Source organism: Panthera pardus, unplaced genomic scaffold, assembly GCF_024362965.1.
Source record: "Panthera pardus isolate Hobbes unplaced genomic scaffold, ASM2436296v1 HiC_scaffold_3, whole genome shotgun sequence".
Taxonomy (NCBI): domain Eukaryota; kingdom Metazoa; phylum Chordata; class Mammalia; order Carnivora; family Felidae; genus Panthera; species Panthera pardus.
This window is the reverse complement of record NW_026526876.1, coordinates 21,405,749-21,417,952: the sequence shown is the minus strand read 5'-3', so window position 1 is coordinate 21,417,952 and position 12,204 is coordinate 21,405,749.

The following is a 12,204-nucleotide window of genomic DNA, read 5'->3' as shown; positions in this document are numbered from 1 at the left end:
CAAAACTACTTTTAATATCAACAGGCTGTAAAGACACTAGTTTTGGTCTCAATAGTCCCTGCAAGATAGCTCCTCCCACCTATGTCAACCACACAGGAAACATTCCAGATTTGCTGCTTTGTGAAAAACTCACACCTTGACAGGAAGGGTTTGAGATCTCCAGTTTCCTTTATTGATAAGAGCACAATCACCCATTTTCAAAATAAGATTTATTCTGGATGTTGCAACGCCAGGTCAACTATTCTCCCTGCGAGAGAGGTTAAGTGTTGGGCTGGGAGGAGTGTCATTATTGAAGAAAGGACAGGAAGCAGAGAGGATGGGAGAAATGGAGTAAGGATAGAAAGAATGTGTTTCTTTCATATTTGGAGTCAGGCCAAAGTGTTATATTCCTATGAAGAATGGCTAGATCTGGAAGAAACTTGAGAGATTAGTGGACCGTGGGGGTGGGGGAAAGAGGCGGCACTATCAATTGCCTAAAATTGGCCCCAAACAGGTTTCCTCATTGTTCTGCCAATTGGTTTTGCAATAAATTGGAGGAAATTTGGCGAGATATTCAACCAGGGCATGGACAGTGTATTGGGACCAAAATAAACAACTGTGAAGAACTTGGCAGTTTCTCATTGGATGTTTCAGAAGTGAGTTATGTGACACCGAGTTGTGAGTTACTTCTTAGAGGTTTACATAATGAAAATTAAAATGAGGCCAACGATGATCAGTACATAATGAAAATTAAAATGAGGCCAACGATGATCAGTTTTGCTCTTAACACTGAGAGTCAAACGCTAAATAGGAAATTCATTTATGGAACACAAAGGATTAGAAGAAATATCAGATAGAATGAAATCAAATCAAATATTTAGGATGATTTAAATACAGTCAGCACTTTGAACTCTAAGAATTTACTCCAAAACTCCATATACAGAAATTATCCAGGCCTTCTAGTACCTGGGAGTTTTCTTTTTTTCTGGAACGGTATATCCCTGAGACGCAGCCATTGCTATACTTTCTTGAATGAGTAGCTATGAATGAAGAGATGTTCTTAACAATTTGTGTGCCATGAACCCTTTTGGAAATTTGTTGAAGCCCATAGACTTGTAGGTTTAAATGCGTAATTTGAAATATATGGAATTATAAAAAAATAAATTATATCAAAATATTGTTACCCAAGTACTTAGAAAACAAAATTGTCGTTTGTGACATATGTGCTTCTTTATTAACACACTCACTAACAAGACCTGACTGGGATGAGAAGAGGCAGAAGTGACCTGATCCTTAAGGGACAAGTTGAGTTTGCCAGGCTTAGAGTGCCAATGACCTTCAGTTGGGGGAAGCAGCCAACACCAGATGATATCTCATGGAAGGAGTCAATGGAACAAATACTTTGACCTCACTCTCCTCCCTTCTTCAGATCGCTGCACTGGGGGAATCCAACCAGAAGCTGAACAGCAAGGGAACCCTCTGATGTCCTTCCAAGAACAAAGTGAACAAAAGTGAAGAGTGACCTGGAGAGAAAAAACAAAAGAAATCCAGCACAATATTGAAGACATTTCAAACTCTGGTCCAAACTCCTCTTCACTTTTCTCCAGCCCTCACTCACAGATAGCCTCTGTTATGGACATTCTAAAGTCCCAAACATACCAAGCTATTTGAGTTGTCCATACTTCAACATAATCTAAACCAGTGCCATTAACTTCTTCTTCTAGTTGAGTTCCTGATTGAGTTCTTACTAAGTCTTCAGAATCAAGATCAAGTGTCATCTCTTTTGCGAAACCTTCTCCAATATTCCAAGTATTTATTAAAAGTCTGTTTCCCCAGAACATTGCATCACTCCAACATTTCCCAAACTACTTCCCTAAGAACATGAGTCCTGGAGCATGTTATTAGGCAGAACGTGAAATACCAGTTCACAGGGGTCAGTGCTTCTGAAGCACATTTTGGGAGATGATACTTCATTGCATTGCAGCAGTTACCAAATTCCCTTAGACTCTTGGTAGAACATTCCCAGAAGGAAAGAACAGATTTATCTGAAGAATAATCCAGATAGCAGTGGAAGTGAGAAGCAAAAAATAGGAAGAGTTTGTGTCTTTACTGGGCACAAGGCATATTAAGCCTACATGTTGCATAAATATACAAAGAGCAACATTCTTCCTCTAAATCATAGTCCTGTCCTCAGATGATACACACTGAGGACCACATATATTTGAACAACAACAACAAATGCCAGTTAATATGCAACTTTAATCAGAGCATGAAGCTTAGGCCAACCTGTTTCTAAGGAGTATAAAAAGTCCCAGACCAAATGGGACAGAAACAGGAACCAGAGAAATGAGGACAAAACCTGCTGGTCCTAGTAGTTATTCTAGGGTGATATTTTAGTTTTCTAAGAATTACTTTTGGAAGCACACCCACTTCATGTTCATATGCTTTTCTGTTTTCTTGCGATAAAAATCTATTTTACAAAACAGTGGTATTTTTGAACAACGTAGACTGTCTTTGTCTAAAGAAAGATATTTAAAAAAATCTCTCCTCACTCTCCCCAACTCCCATGAAGAAGAGGGAACAGCATCACTTTGGGCTGTGACCACCTCAGAGTGTCACCAAGAGATACGGAGTGTAAGTGGCAGAAAGTTGGAGGTCCTTGACTTTGTGTCTCTTCCCTACTAGACTTTACTAGACTTCTATCTATCAAAACCCTTTTATTTCTTGTCGCTAGCCAATTGAGAAGAGTTTATGATGACTCCTCACCCCATGGTATCCTCACACTACAGAAAAGCCCAACCCCAAGGCAGCAGTGGTGTCTGAACCATCTTGGTCCCTCTTAACACTATTTTTCATACCCTTCTTTGCCCTTGAGAAATTGCTTGATGGCAATTGAACTAGAAGTGTTCATGATAACCTGTGGATGTTTTCTTTCGCTCCATTGGTGGATATTATGGACACTGTGCCTTCGTGTCAGGGGAAAGTTTTAAATCAGAGGTGATTTTCAGGAAGTGTGTCCCTAAAGCAACCTGGAAGCATGACTTTCAGACCTGTCACACCCAGTTAGGATCTCCATCAGTGGCTGGTCTGGTGTTGGCAAGACCCTGAGAGTGACCTGTGTGACCCTCTTGCTAAACTACAAAAGTAAATTAATCTCTTCCAAATGTCATGCCTTACATTTGGCTATTAGGACATGAGCAGCCCAGATGGCTGGGTTGATTGAAATGAAAACCATTTTTCTTGTGACCGACTCATAGTTTCAAGTCAAGCAGACTCAGCCATAGCTTAATCTCCTTTCTGCTCAAGCTCATAATGAGGCAATGGATCTTCAGTGGGCTGAGCAGGCATGCACAACCTTGTTCATATGAGGAGTTAAACCAGAGATAATGTGCAGTAAGGGAAATCCTCTGGGAGCACTGAGAACTTAGATCATTCAGTTCCTGTGAGCAGGTCCTGACTTCTCTGCATCTTGAATTTTCTACCTGTAACACACACTGAGCAAAGGTGACTTCTGAGCTCGGAAATGATGTGGCTAGAAGAACCCCAACAAGGCTGAGCATTGCTCTCCCCTTGGAGATTACCCACCCTATTTGTCCTGGGACCCCTTGCTTCCCTTCCCTACCCATTTATGCATCATCAACTTATCACACTTGCATGTAATAAAAGTTCTACAGCTGGATCTCTTGGACCCTTCATCATTTTTTTTATCTATAGAAATGGTGAAACAACCGATACCTGGAAACTCCGATATATCAGCATCAAGAATGGAATGTGTGTGTTCGCACGCGCACATGTGCACACGCCGCATGCACACAAGCCCGCATGCACACATCTTCACACGCACACACACGCACGTGTGCCTGCCTTCCAAATTGCCTTATTCTCATGTGATGGCTACTAGCATTACAAAAAGTCCAATTGACTTTTTGTCCACTACATTACCTTTCTTTCACTCAGGACCAAAAAAGGATATCAAGACTAAGCTTCACTCGCATTTATTTTTCTTCTTAATTAATACTGCAAAATGTATCAATGGAATGTTTTTGGAATCATGTAACAAAAGTGCTTTAAAAGGCAGGGACACATCAAGATGTCATGAGGCTCCAGGAAGGGTTCATTCAAGAGCTCAATAGTTGGCTTCTCTCCGAGTCTCCTGGCTTTCTCTAATGGTTATAATTTGCCTGTAGCAGCTTCAAACGTCACTTCCTATAAGGCGACACTCAAGACAAAAAGGAAAAGCCTATTTTGATGAATCCTTTTGTGCAGTATTTCTTCAAAGTCTCTAGCATATCCCCATCATCCTTCATATGCCAATATTAGATTGCCCACCTCCAAGCCTGTCACTGGAAAGAGTAAGCTCAAGAGTCACATGACTGACTTTGATCAACCAAGGACCCTCACTCAACATCCTCCTAGTTCACCTCCCTTGGCACATGGCTTCCCTAAACCTCCACCAGGGTTCTGTCAGGAAGACATGGCAACAATTTCGTTGTTCATTTATCCGAATACAAATTGTATGAACCTTCTTAACTGAATGACAGATTACAGTTACCTATAATTGGAACAGAAATCTAATGTCTATATGGCAGATGTGTGGAAGCTTTTTTACTATAACCTATATATGAGTTTACAGCAAAGTCTTCACTTACTTCTAACTTCTTTTTGTCTGTTTGTTTGACTCTATCTTGGGTATTAAAATCTTAACATTCTTACCAAGCTTATTTTTACCCCAAGCATCACTTTTTTGGTAACCATGAGACTAAATTGCCAACCAAAGTTTTTTTTTTTAAGTTTATTTATTTATTTGGAGAGAGAGAGAGGGTGTGTATGTGTGTGTGCAAATGGAGGGGTGGAGAGAAAGAGAGAGAGGGAGAGAGAGAATCCCAAGCGGGTTCTGCACTGTCCACACAGAGCCCAATGTGGGGCTCAAACCCACGAACCATGAGATCATGACCTGAGCCAAAGTTGGACACTCAACCGACTGAGCCACTCAGGAGCCCCACCAACCAAAGATTTAAATAGGTACCATCAAGTGTCTAATGGTATCAATGCCAGATACCATTGATATCTGGCAAAGAAATCAAGAAGTGCTGAAATGAAGTGAGTATAACTAAGCTCAGGCTATAATGTAGCAGAATGTCTTGTGTGTGTGTGTGTGTGTGTACGTGTTTGAGCAAGTGTGCATATAACGGTGTGTGTTACTAGCTGACAACACATGTCTGCAAAATGACTTGTTGATATGGTTTTTGACTTAAATATTGCTGCACAGTGTGAGTGCACTAAGGGCAACCCTCAGCAGTGCCCCTGAACTCCAGAGTAGTTAGTTATTTTCACAGAGACCAGCCGATATGTGTACTCGGCCATGTGTAGCCTTACTCTGATACTGGAGTCAAAACCAACTTTACAGACGGGGGAAAACAAATATATTTAGAGAAAACCAGACTGGCGTCAAAGAAGGTTTCATGCCAGCTGAAAACACACTGGAGAAGTGGACGGATGCCGGTTTTTGTTTTGGTTTCGTTTGGTTTTTATTTTAGAGAGGCAGAGAGAGAGGGGGGAGTGGGGGAGAGGAGCCGAGGGAGTGAGAGAGAGAATCTTAAGCCGGCTGCATGCTCAGAGCAGAGCCCCACGCAGGGCTCGATCCCATGATCCTGGGATCATGACCTGAGCCAAATTCAAGAGTCAGACGCTCAACCGACTGAGCCACCCAGGTGCCCCTGGATGGCAGTTCTGATGCTCCTTTGCCCCTTTATTGAGGACCCTCGATCAGTGTATGTCACTCCCTAGCCCCCAGTGATGGTGCGTTGACTCCCAGAGAGCCGGATTTCTTTTCCAAAGTTCCAAAGTAGTGACACGCGATCTGTATCTCAACCTTCCTGCCACCACCCCGCCCCCCTCCATCCAAACTAGCCTTCCCGTGTTTTGTTGCAGTGTCTCTGCTTCAGGAGATGCCACCTAGCCCTTAAGCTGAAATTAAGTGGCAGCTTGTGGGCAGTGGTGACTTTGAGACGACACTTTTGCAATGGGGCAGCTGCCTACAGATCATTCCTGAAAGGGACAATTCTCTGGGAAGTTTGGGGACATCTCAGCATGGGAGACAGGGGGCTCTATTTAGAACAGGGGAGATCCTTCCCAGATTCGACCAAGGTGACGGCCTCTGGCTCCATGCCAGCTTCGAGCCAGTTCTGACCATGAGGGCCGAGATTCAGTCACGTGGTAGTCCTGGGCTCATGTCTGTCCGCTTTTAAAATAGCCAAGTGATCCAGCCTCAGAACCGAAAATTCAGAAGTCTCAGAGTAAATCCCAGACTCTGCAATTCACTCTTCCCCCACAGGCCAAACAAGAACTAATTTTAAACAAACCACCATGACCGAGCCTCGGGGAAAGGCCCAGAATGCTAATCAACGGAGCCGGCAAAACTGGACACCCCACCGAATTGTTTACTCTTCCCCGGGCCTTTCAGAGACGGAACGCTGGGCTGGGGTTTGGGATGGTGTTCATTCCACCCTGAAATTCTCTTTTCAGGTTAGGATTAGGAAATCCTTCCCCACGCCGGTCCCCACCGAGCCAGAAGCTCCTGCCTTCATCCTTTTTTTCTGTTTGTTTTCATTAAGGACTCAAGTCTAGATTCCTATAATAGATGAGCTGAAAAAAGTCTCCAGCTAAAAATTATCCACATACGTGTGTAAGTCATGAGTTTCTATGTCAGTCTGGGTTAGCCAGAGACACAGGATTGATAGGACATGAATCTATACTTGTATATATATGATATTTATTTTATATAGTTTAATATAGTTTATAGATGCATATAAACACATATTTATAACGGCTGAATACATGAGCCAGTTCCTGAAGATTATACACACACGCACATACATGCACAGACATGTATGTATCATATACACATGTATATGATACATATACATGTATCATGATATGTATATGTGTGTATATATACATGTATACACACATGCACAGACATGTATGTATCATATTTTTAATGATTATTATACATATGTAATACATAGTTTTACAATACATAGTATACATGTGTATGTATAATAATCACAAAATATATGATACATACATGTGTATGGTCATGTGTGTGTGTGTGTGTGTGTGTGTGTATAATTGTCAGGAATTGGCTCCTGTGACTATGGGGACTAGAAAGTCCAAAATCCATAAGGCAGGCCAACTAAGCTAAAAACTCAGGTGTGAATTCATTCTGCAATCTAGAAGCAAATTTCTTCTTTTCTGGGAAACCTTAGCTCTTGCTCCTACATCTTTCAACTGATTGAACGAGGCCCACCCGCATTATTGAGGTACTGTCCTTTCCTTGCAGGACCACAGGTTGTAAATGTTAACCACACCTACAAAATACCTTTCAGCATATTTAGACCACCGTTTGATGAAATAGCTCAGTGCTATTATAGCTTTATAATAGCTATTATAGCTTTGCCGAGTTGACACAAAAGGAGCCATCACTGCTTTCGATGGTTTCCTTGGCATCTGAACCTCTCTGTGAAGTTCGTGTAGCATCAGAAGCCGTCAGATTGTTCAAAACTCTTAGCTATGCAAAGCTGCAGACTTTGTGGGCCTGGGATGTGTGGGTGCCATGCCAGGCAGCGCCACCCCATGACGTGGGGCTCTCGGTGTCTAAATAATAACGAAACAAGTCTCAAGTTACATGCCTGCATGACGTGTTAAGCAATTTGCTGACAATGTAACAGCATCCCTTGGCGGATGTGTTTTCGCTGAAATGAATCCTCTGCAGATGAGGAAAATCCAAGGCTCAGAAAGGTATCTGAGGTCACACGGCGCTTTCAGCGAAGGATCCGATCTGAGACCCGACCGTTCTCACTCCTGTTGCCGGCACTGTGTCCTGGGGATCGGTACCTCTAAGACTGGCAGTGGATGGATTAGAAATTTCTTCTTCTGTCTTTCCCCTTCTGCCTTTTCTCTCTTGCCTGCATCCTTCCCATCCACCGTCCTAGAGTATGATGCGCAGCTCCTCTGGGCAGGGCTGTGAGCTGGGAAGTTTGCAGCGGGGGGGAGGAAGGGGGGGATGGGAGGGAGGGGCGGGTAGAGCCGAGGTGCCGAGCTTTCTCAGCGAACGCTAACGGGGTCAGGCAGGGAAGTTTTGAGCTGCAGAGCGCCTTCATGCCAAAACATCAAATTTGGCCCCGAACAGGGTTAAAACGTTACCTCTGGCCAAAGACGTCCCGGGGCATCTTCCACCACTGCCAGTCACACGTACCCGGGCCACATTTTGACATCAACTCCCTGTGAGCGCCAGTCTGGAAGAGATGCAAGACGCTGCCAGAAGCAGCCCCCGTCTTCAAGCCCAGGTGCTCGCCACACGCCAGAGCCTTCCCGAGGCGCAGTCGGGCCGCCCCTGGTGTAGTCACCGGCCCAATCAGTTGCACGTAACAATGTCTCCGGGGTTTTTGTCCTCATCCAGCCTCAGGTACGACCCACAGATCCGCCGCCCGAGCCCTCCCGGGTCGTGCCACGTGCACGCTCATTGAGAACACTGACAATGTCACCCCACGGACAGGCTAACGGAGACAGCGCCTGCAGCCACCCCCCAGAAATGGTTGTAGTTCACGCGTGTCGGGCAGCTCCTGTCCCAGCCTTTCCCTCCAAGCGAATCGACACAAATGAAAACTGGCTGATGCCCTGGTCCACCGGAGACTGAAGAACAAAACCGCGAACCGGAGACCGCCCGATTCTAATTTAATTCAGAAGGACAAACAGAATCACTCAGCAGACCTCAAATCCCCAGTCAGAAAATTGTGCCCAGGGAGCCAACAGTTTTATGGACCATCTACCCCACCTACTCCCTCTGGCCGCAGCAAGGAGATTAAAATAGCTCCCAGAGCCTTACTCGATGAGTGAAGGTCTCGTTATTACATTGCTGTCCACGTTGACCTCATGCTTTCTTACCGAAAAGTCAAATGCACAGTAGAAAGCTTTTATTTCACAAAATAACTACAGCACTTCTATATAATGCTTGCATTCTGCGTCTCTCCTTCATGTCGCTCAAGATGCTACTGAAACGCTGCTGTCTCATAAAGATCGTTCCTGGCCACCTGCTCTAAAATAGCACCTTCTACCACCTAACACCCTCTACCCTCTAGATTTGCTTCATCTTTCTTACTGCCATCATATCATATATTTGTTCGTTGACTTATGATCTGTCTCCCCTGCTACCAGGTAAGCTCTATGAGGACAGAGACATTAATTAATTTTAATCATGGCTATGTTTCCAGCCTCTAGAACAGTATGCCACATATAGGAAGGGCTCGATAAATAAATATTTGTTTAATGAATGAATCAACGGACTGGTCCAAGGATTGGTCACTTAAAAGACCCTCTGGAGAACAAGCAGTCCTGGGGTTTGATGGATGAAATTTCTCTTTATTAGAGAGCTACTCTGAAAATCCTTGACCTGTAGCAATTCACAGCTTCAAATCCCATGCGATATGAGTAATCTGGTGTTAGGGAATATCTGACTTGGCTGGTCAGAAAGCCAGCCTTGGAAGTTTTCTACATGACCCATGGACAGAAGTACTCTTGAAGAGGTATAAGGTAGAAATTTTGAGATCAAGAGTTCAAAATCGGGGGCGCCTGGGTGACTCAGTCGGTTAAGCGTCTGACATCAGCTCAGGTCATGATCTCACGGTTGGTGAGTTCGAGCCCCACGTTGGGCTCTGTGCTGACAGCTCAGAGGCTAGATCCTGCTTCGGATTCTGTGTGTGTGTGTGTCTCTCTCTCTCTTCCCTTCCCCCATTCACGTTCTGTCTCTCTGTATCTCTCAAAAACAAATAAACGGTAAAAAAATAAAATAAAAATTAAAAAAAAAAAGAGCTCAAAATCAGATTACCAGATCCAATGCCTGGGTCTGGCACTTTGTAGATGAGTGGTCTTGGGATATTTATTGTTAACATCTGCACGTTCAAGTTCTTTTGTCTGTAAAATACGGATGATATGACTCGGACTTATTTCAAAGGGTTTTATGGGAGGAGAAATAAGCAAATACATGGAGGTCCATATTAGAATAGGTACCGGTTATTGTTAATGCTATTATTTTGAAAAATTAATGAAAACATTATTTCATTCAGTGCTTGGCTGTAGTAACAAAGCAACGAGGGTGCGAAATGTCAGGACACACTCACTTTCAGGTGCCAACCATGCACCTGTGTGTCCCTGAGAGTGAGTGTTCCCTCACGTTTTGCCCTCCAGGTATGTTGCTTACCTCACTATAGTCCTGGCTCTGCAAGAAAGGACAAGCAGGGAAAAAGAAGTGTAAAAACATTTTTCAGTGCAGTTTGTCTCATGATGTAATGATGTCTACTGAAAACACATCACTCTCGGGGTGCCTGGGTGGCTCAGTCGCTTAAGCTTCCGACTTCGGCTCAGGTCATGATCTCACAGTTTGTGGGTTCGAGCCCCGTGTCGGGCTCTGTGCTGACAGCTCAGAGCCTGGAGCCTGTTTCAGATTCCGTGTCTCCCTCTCTCTCTGCCCCTCCCCTGCTCACGCTTTGTCTCTGTCTCAAGAATAAATAAACATTAGAAAAAAAATTTCAAAAAAAAGAAAGAAAACACATCACTCTCAAGGGAAATGTGACACAAGAGAAGAGCACAGCAGGACCAGCGTTCCACTTTTAGCTCAGGTTGGGATTCCCAGAGGTCTCTGGACGAAACTCACATTGACAAGAAGACCTGCGGTTCTCAGCGCTAATCTTGAGTCTTAACTTGAGGTTCCTTGGGCTTCCGCCTGGTATGTCTATAGGCTTATTCAAATACAAGTTCTGCAAAGAGAGTTCTTTTAGATATACCTATAAAGACCAAATTTTATCACTGGAATCAAATGCATTGTTCCAGTGGCACACGAGTGACATTATACTCCGAGACTTTGGGCAAGGTGAGAATGGTGTGAGCCAGGGGCTGCGGGAGATGTGCCAAATCATCAGGTGTCTAATGTTCACACACATTTAAGGACAAATGGCTAAAGTGGTTCATTCCTACATATGATGGTATAGCTCCTGCCATGTTGTGGGGCTAAACCAGCCCTGCTTTCTCACCACACCTGATGGCCCCAGGGAATGCTTGATAAGACAGAGATGGCCGCATATACACCCACTATGAAGAAGGCTAAATGCCTCTGGGCATGTCCTTCCTTAATTTCTGCCCCCAAAATTTGTTCATGTGAAACGGCAGCATCTAAGCCTGATAAAATCCTTTCTTCCAGAAACTATGACTCTTAGGCAAAGAGAAGGCCAGTGTCTGAAGCCCAGTTCTCCATGAGTGTTGATATACCTCACGGTCGGGGGTCTACCAAGATCTAGGGAGTCACTGTGATGGAGGACAGAGTGTTCCTTTCTTCCCTGAACCTACACCAATCCTTGAAACACATCCCCATTGCATTTCGTAGAAGGCAGCCTATGTGTGGGTCTTTGGAGAGCCTGACACAAAGCCTTACACACCACCTTCAAATGTTTTAATGCATTTAAATAATGACACAACTACCAGGGGCGCCTGGGTGGCTCGGTCAGTTATGTGTCTGACTCTTGATTTTGGCTCAGGTCACGATCTGTCCGTTTGTGAGTTCGAGCCCTGGCTGGGCTCTGTGCTGGTGGCGTGGAGCCTGCTTGGGATTCTCTTTCCCTCTCTTTCTGCCCCTCCCCTGCTTACACTCCCTCTCTCTCTCAAAATAAAAATAAACTTGGAAAAGTTTTTTAAAAATAATGATATAACTACCAAACTAAAGGCTAAAATGCCAAGAACACATGTGTCTGTCCGTCATCACGTTGATCCAACACAGGTGGCTGATTTTTAAGGCGTTAATGAAGACACCCACAGTGGTAGTCGTGACACCTCCACCTGTTTAATTATTTCTCGCTGTGTTTGTTAGAGAATGGAAGCTCTGAGCTAAATATTAAATGTGTTCCTGTACAAAAGTGCACGTCCATAGGCTTGCCTGATCACAGTATATTGCTCTCATTCTAAGTTAACCACGGCTTCTAACACAGATAAGATTTAGAACTTGAAGCAAATTCAAACTGAGAAAATAAAATGGAAGAGACATATGTAATTATGACCAATCTTTTAGCGGCCAACTTTGAAATATCAAACCATTTAATGGCATGTTCTGCCATCTTTATTCCTTCTCCTTCTTCCTTTGGTCAGGGACCGGTGGAGTATTGACAGTGGACCGTCCCT